This window comes from Aphelocoma coerulescens, chromosome 1A, assembly GCF_041296385.1.
Source record: "Aphelocoma coerulescens isolate FSJ_1873_10779 chromosome 1A, UR_Acoe_1.0, whole genome shotgun sequence".
In the NCBI taxonomy this organism is placed as follows: Eukaryota; Metazoa; Chordata; class Aves; order Passeriformes; family Corvidae; genus Aphelocoma; species Aphelocoma coerulescens.
This window is the reverse complement of record NC_091014.1, coordinates 27318713-27325072: the sequence shown is the minus strand read 5'-3', so window position 1 is coordinate 27325072 and position 6360 is coordinate 27318713.

The following is a 6360-nucleotide window of genomic DNA, read 5'->3' as shown; positions in this document are numbered from 1 at the left end:
TTCAGATATAAAATGCAATGTCGCATTCTGCCCCAACTTTATACCGTGCTGACTCAGTGAGCCAGATACTAGGACTATGCCAGCTTCTTCTAGCTAAGGACTGGCCATCACAACTTCAATGAACCAGGAATACAATAAAATATTGAGGTGAGTATTACCGCAGTCCTGAGCCCTAGGGTATATCACCGTGTCCTGCAGCCATAGGGAGGAGGAGGAGAGAAGATCCAGCAGGCAGGAATTGTGCAGCAAGATTGATTTATTTAATTATTTTACAAACTCTTTTATAGACTTTTTTCTTCACAGTCCAATTGGACAAAGGACCAGCCACCCCCTGGGGGTGATTGGCTAAAATCCTAAAACATCCATTGTCAAAATATTTTTCTACTATACCATAAACAAGACTTTTCAAGGTTGCAGGTGTCTGGGTTGTTTACATTCCCTGCTACCTCTTCTCCGTGAGAGAAAAGTCTCTCACGGACTTAGAAAACAGCAAGAAAATCCTCGCTAGCAGCACTTTTGTATCTACAGGTGAGTACACTGGAAATAAACTTGTAAGGTACCATTGTAAATATGGCTGAGTTCACCATTAATTAGATTATGAAATCATCTCGTTCTAGATTGCATTGAGCATCATCCAGCCAAACGGAGAGAAAAGCAACTGAAAGAATTAACTTAGGAAGCCAACTCTGAAACACAAACCCGTTTCACACAGCTACAAACAGGAGGAAGAAAGACACTACACTTCTTAAAGGGAGTTCAACCTTTGTGCAGGACATCTTCCCATGATAAGAAATGAAACAGTGGCTTCTTAATCAACTTATTCAGTTAGGATTTGGCTTTCACTTTTATGGCATTCCACGCATGGAAAGATTCAGTCTTTATAGAACAAAGATATTGAACTCAAAATGTCACCTTTTCCCATCACATATTTAACATTTCCTATTTCCCTTGCCTATCTCAAAGGGTAAGCCTACACTGTAATCTAATAGTACAGTACAAGTTAAGATATATAGCAAGACTATCTTGAAATTAACTATGCCAGAGACTGACAGCATTAGTAATATCATCACATTGAATCCTTCCCCTTATTGTTATAGTCTCACTGGTAACTTTAAAACTCATCTGGGTATGTCTATTTCCAGACAATAAGGTAAACTGCATCTTACCACAAATCATCTTTTCTGCTTCATCTTTTTCTGATGAAGCATCCCCCCCACACCATGAGAACACCTCCGGGTCTTACCAATGCTCCATCAAAACCCTTCAATAGCCATCTCACCTGCTATTGTAAAAACATTCCTAATTCCCTAATCATACTTTGAGAAAATGGCATATCAGAAGAGATTTTAAAAATACCTTTCTACCATAAACTGCGTAACTCCTACCCTCCAGTGAGGTTACTGACTTCGAGCTAGTGCTTTACAGTGCTGTATTTTTTAACAAGGGTCAACTGTAAAAACATTCAAGACTTCTTGTTTAAATACAGATGGTAGTGCTATCCAGTTAAGTTCATGACTGTCTAAGAAAGCAGTGAGATCTCCAGAACTTCCCCCACAGAAGAGTCCTAAGTCTGTCTCTGTGGGACCCCAGAAGCACCGTGTCTACCTGCTCCCACCTATGGCTCTGCACAGAGCTTCAGAGCTGATTTGCTACATGCACATTTTGACTTTTTACTGTGTGAATTAGGCGCAATTTGGAAAATGAGACTTCTTACTCTAATGGGAAGTCAATTTCTTCTGTCAACATAATCTAAGAAAATATTACTGTAGTAATTATGCAAACAAGGAGAATTTATTTATGACACTGTTAACTTATTGGTTACACCTGTTTCTGTGAAAAGCTGTTTCCTCTTTTGCATTCTGTATATTTCTTACAAAAAGCTACACGGAAAAATGCAAATGGGAAGATAACTTCCCTGATCAGCCGTGGTGGGACACGGAGGCTAGAGGCGCGGGCAAGAGGAGGGCTGCCAACCTACTGTGCTTGGGTGCATCTTGGACCAAGGCAAGATTTGAGAATGGATTCATTTCTAGTTGGAAATTGGAGGAGAAAAGCAGAAAAAGAAAACTCGTGGAAACCACTATTGCCTCTAGACCGCATGAAAATAGTTTAAAAACTGGTTAAAGAGGGGTTTGATCTATTGATTACTTTTGTTGTAATTGTTCTTTTCTTAATGTCTGCTGAAACCAAACATCTATTTGTCTTGGCCCAGTCCAGCACCAATTCAGTCAGGGATAACCCTTCCATTGGCTTCAGCAGCTATTACACTAGATATTATGCCCAAGCTAACAAACAGATCACTATATTCCATCATGCTGTGACAAGGACTACCTAGGAAGGAAGGATAGGTTGCAGAATGTTCTGAAAACAAAGACATATTCAAAGACATATTTTTGTTTAAATCAAGTACTGTCAGTGACATTAATTAATGGATATTATTCTGTACCTCTCCATCTTGCCATTCACTCAGTTCAAATATAATGAAAAATAATATCATTTGTTCTCCACATCTTTCAAAATGGTTTCCTAAAATACCTAAATCAGACAACAGAGTAACTACTTCCTTTTGAAGTATAACAGCAGAAGGTCATTTTAGAACATTTTAATGGGACAACTTCTTTAATGACTTCTTTACTGAAGCCTCATTCCTTAGTGGTTTTGAACACATCAAAACCAAAGTTGAATCAAGACAAATAGTTTCCAGGTGTCCTTAAACACTGTTTAAGTCACAGTGGAAACAACAAGTAGAATTAAGAATGTGTAGAAAATAAGACAGCTCTGTGTGGGTTAGCCTCTCTACCAAACAGCATGATAAACATTAGAGGGAAAAAACATTACAGAATTAGGAGGCTTTGGACCTAAATAAACCCACAATGGAGCAAAAAAAACTACAGTCAAATTTTTTTTCACATCTATTATTAGCAGTTGATTTAGTTGATTTTTCTTTGCCTTAACTGGAAGAAAAGAGGCTATACCTTTCTGCATCAAGAGGAAAACAATTATGTCTTAAGCACGGACTGAAGATGAGCAGTATAAAATCTGGTTCCACTTGGCTTCCTAAAAGTGTATTCCCCAGTGCTCTAGAAAACTGCACTTCTTCAGCAAATAGTATGAGATGTATTACTTTCTGCACTGCTATTAAATAAATCTATTAGGATAAGGCATAAATACATTTTCTCCTTGCAGAGAACACTATTCTAGCTGACTGTTGAATGGTCAAAAGTGCTGAACCAGAGGTAGAAGAAATATTTTAAAGGTGATATACTTTAGAAAGAAATATTGATGGCATATTTTGAGAGGTATTTTGAAACAGCAATTAATTCTGAAAGTATGTAGAGCTAAGGAAGAAAAGACATTATTACACTTAAGCAATATTTTCTTTCTAAATTCCATATGACTGTAGTTAAATATCAGTAATAAAGGCTGAGTGAGGACAAAGGCTGCCTTCAATTGTTTTCTGCTCTTCGTTATGGATTGTATGCACTGTCAGACTTTTTAACAAAGCTTTGTCCTATGACTGCAACTGGTCTACTTTGTGACTCAAAGGAGAAACCAGACCACTCCCTAAAATGTGTGCTTGTTTTCAGAGTACCAAGCAGAAAAATTGCAGGCTTTCAAAATATATGTGTAGAAAAAGAAACATTAGAATTATTGTACAGGGATAGCCTGGATTCAAAGCTAAGACACTGAAAAAACTCTCTTTAACCTAAATTAAGGACAGAGGAAAAAAACAATCCTTCTACAGTGAAAATTCAGAACAGATTACATTACTGGAACAGAATTTCCAAATGTTCTGTTATCCTTATTCAACTTTTCAAGTCATTTATTGACAAATTTACAGGATAAACTATTTAACTAGTCTGGCTGATAAAGCCAGTCCCTTCTTTTTCTGGTGCTTTGTAGGAAATCTCAGATTTCTAACCATGCAGTGTTTTAGCAGCTTTGTAGAGAATGTGGAAACAAACATTATGCTTTAATAAGGTGTGTGCAGACATTTGAAGAGGCATCTGCTTCCCTGGGTTGGAAAAAGTCTGCATAGTAAGAATACACAGTATGCTTTCCCTGTCTCTCATTCTTCTTTTCAGATAAAACTGGACATTGATCCAGTGAAGGTTGTTCCTCTAATGTAAGAGCTTTGCAAACATTTCAGACAGTGACAAGAGTGTTCCCACAAAGAATAAGGATAAAACAGAGAACTTTTTTAAAAGGAATCTTGTTTTTGGCAAAGAGAGGAATTTTCATCTTTAATGATAAGACTCAGAAGAAAATAAAAGCTAACTCCAGAAATAATGTGGAGAAAGAAGGAACAAGCAAGACACCCAGAAGTATAAGATTAATATTTTCTTTGATGGTGTATCTGAAAAGCAAAAATCATGATCTTGGAGATCAGGACTTTCAGCCTGCCAAATGTAGGGGTTTTTTTACTCACCCTTTTATCTTTCATTCCCTGTAGAATCTTTCTTTACTTACTGCAAGAACTGTTCATCTGTTCAGATATGGAGTCCTTTCAACACCATTTTTTTTCTTATTTAAGATTTGAGTTGAAGTATCATGCTTTTGACTTTTGGGCATGTACTGCATTTAAATTTCTAATTCATCAGACTGGCTCCTTTTAGTGACTTCAGTCTCCTCAGTTTCTGAAAACCTGTCCTTAAAACTGAAAACTGTAATAAGATTATTTTCCTTATTCTTAATTTAATTTTTGTATTTGTAGGCACTCAAAATCTGGGTTCTGCGCCTTGTCCTTCTTTTAAATCCTTCCATTTACAAACTCACTACTGAAATAGCAGAACATGTGGTTGATTCTGCATTTCTTGTTTGGAGCTTTGGGGAAAGGAACACACAGTCCTTGTCACAGTGAGCAGCATTTGTTCTCCAGTCTACAACTGCACTGTTCCATAAAAACATAGATTTCAGTAGAAATAACCTAATATAGCAAAATTGCTATTCTGAATTGAAATCAAGTTTTTTTATATTATTATTATTGCAGGAAGCCCTTTAGGTATAACCTGCTTAAAGTTGCTGCTACAGAAATGGCATGATTGTAATAAATAGTCTAACGTGCCGGATCACACATTATAGAGATTATCTCAATAATTTCTGCTATGATTTGGCAACCATTCAGCTGCAAATAAGAGAAGAGGAGAACAAACTGGGTAAATTAGTCATCAGAAGGTCATGAAGTAACAGAAACAGAAAGATGATGGCAACTTTAGGATGTTCCAGGCAGGCAATTTCTAGTAGGGATAGAGCAGGTCAAATGAATGCCTTCAAAAGAAATGATTGCTGAGACTGAACACCAAGAAAAAACAGTTAAACAGCTCATCATGTCATCACTAGGAATTTTGAACCAGCAAGGCTGTTAAAATACCATGTACATCCCATTCACAATGATTACTGGAAAGGTGTTCTATTAAATCTTGCAAGCAAGCAGGTAGCAATTCTACTCCGGCACAGAAATATTAGATAACCCATGTGACCTTAGTGTTGCATTATGAGCCTTGTTTTCTAATCTAAAAACATCAGGCTACCAACTGAAACATTGGTTGGTCAATGTGAAACCCTGAGACAAGGCTTACAAGTCCCCAATCAAGATGATCAATCAGGATATGAATTTCAAAGCCAGAAGGAAAGGAATCATTTTAATGGATATCCTAATGTCCCTCTCTCTCTGACAGAACTAGAATGTGAAGGGAGCCACTAAGTGTTATTTTCATCATGCATAAGAGCCTGAAAAACAGCATCCACTTCAGCCTTGTAAAGTTAAATCTTTGATGCCTTTGTTGATGCCTCAAAACACAGACCTCATTTGTGAATACATATTTTGAACATGAAAAGTGACCCAAAAGAAGAAAATACATCCTCTTTCAAAGCTTCCACCATGTTGGTCTATTTTGTTTTAGAACATATTTCTACATATTTAATAACCTTCCTAGACTAATCTCACGAGTTCATAGAATCATTGAATCATAGAAAGGTCTGGGGTTCCAACCCTACTGTCATGGGCAGAGACACCTTCCACTAGACCAGGGTGCTCAGAGCCCAATCCAACCTGGCCTTTTAAGGGGATGAAGTATCCACAACTTCTCAGGGCAACCTTTTCCAAGATGAGATGACTGTGTTTGCCTTAACAGTGACAGACCTCAGGAGGCTGAGGGCCATGTCAAACTTCAAGCGACAGTTTGTGCTTTGAGGGTGACAGAGCACAGAACTCTCTGACTCTGAGTGGTAATTGCTCCTTCAAGTGGTTTCTTGGGTTGGCAGAACTGGTCACTTGCATACTCAGCATGAAAGCTAGTTGCTATCAGAGAGTGGATAAGAAAAAAAGGGGAGCAATTTGTGTTTGGTTTTTTTTTTTGC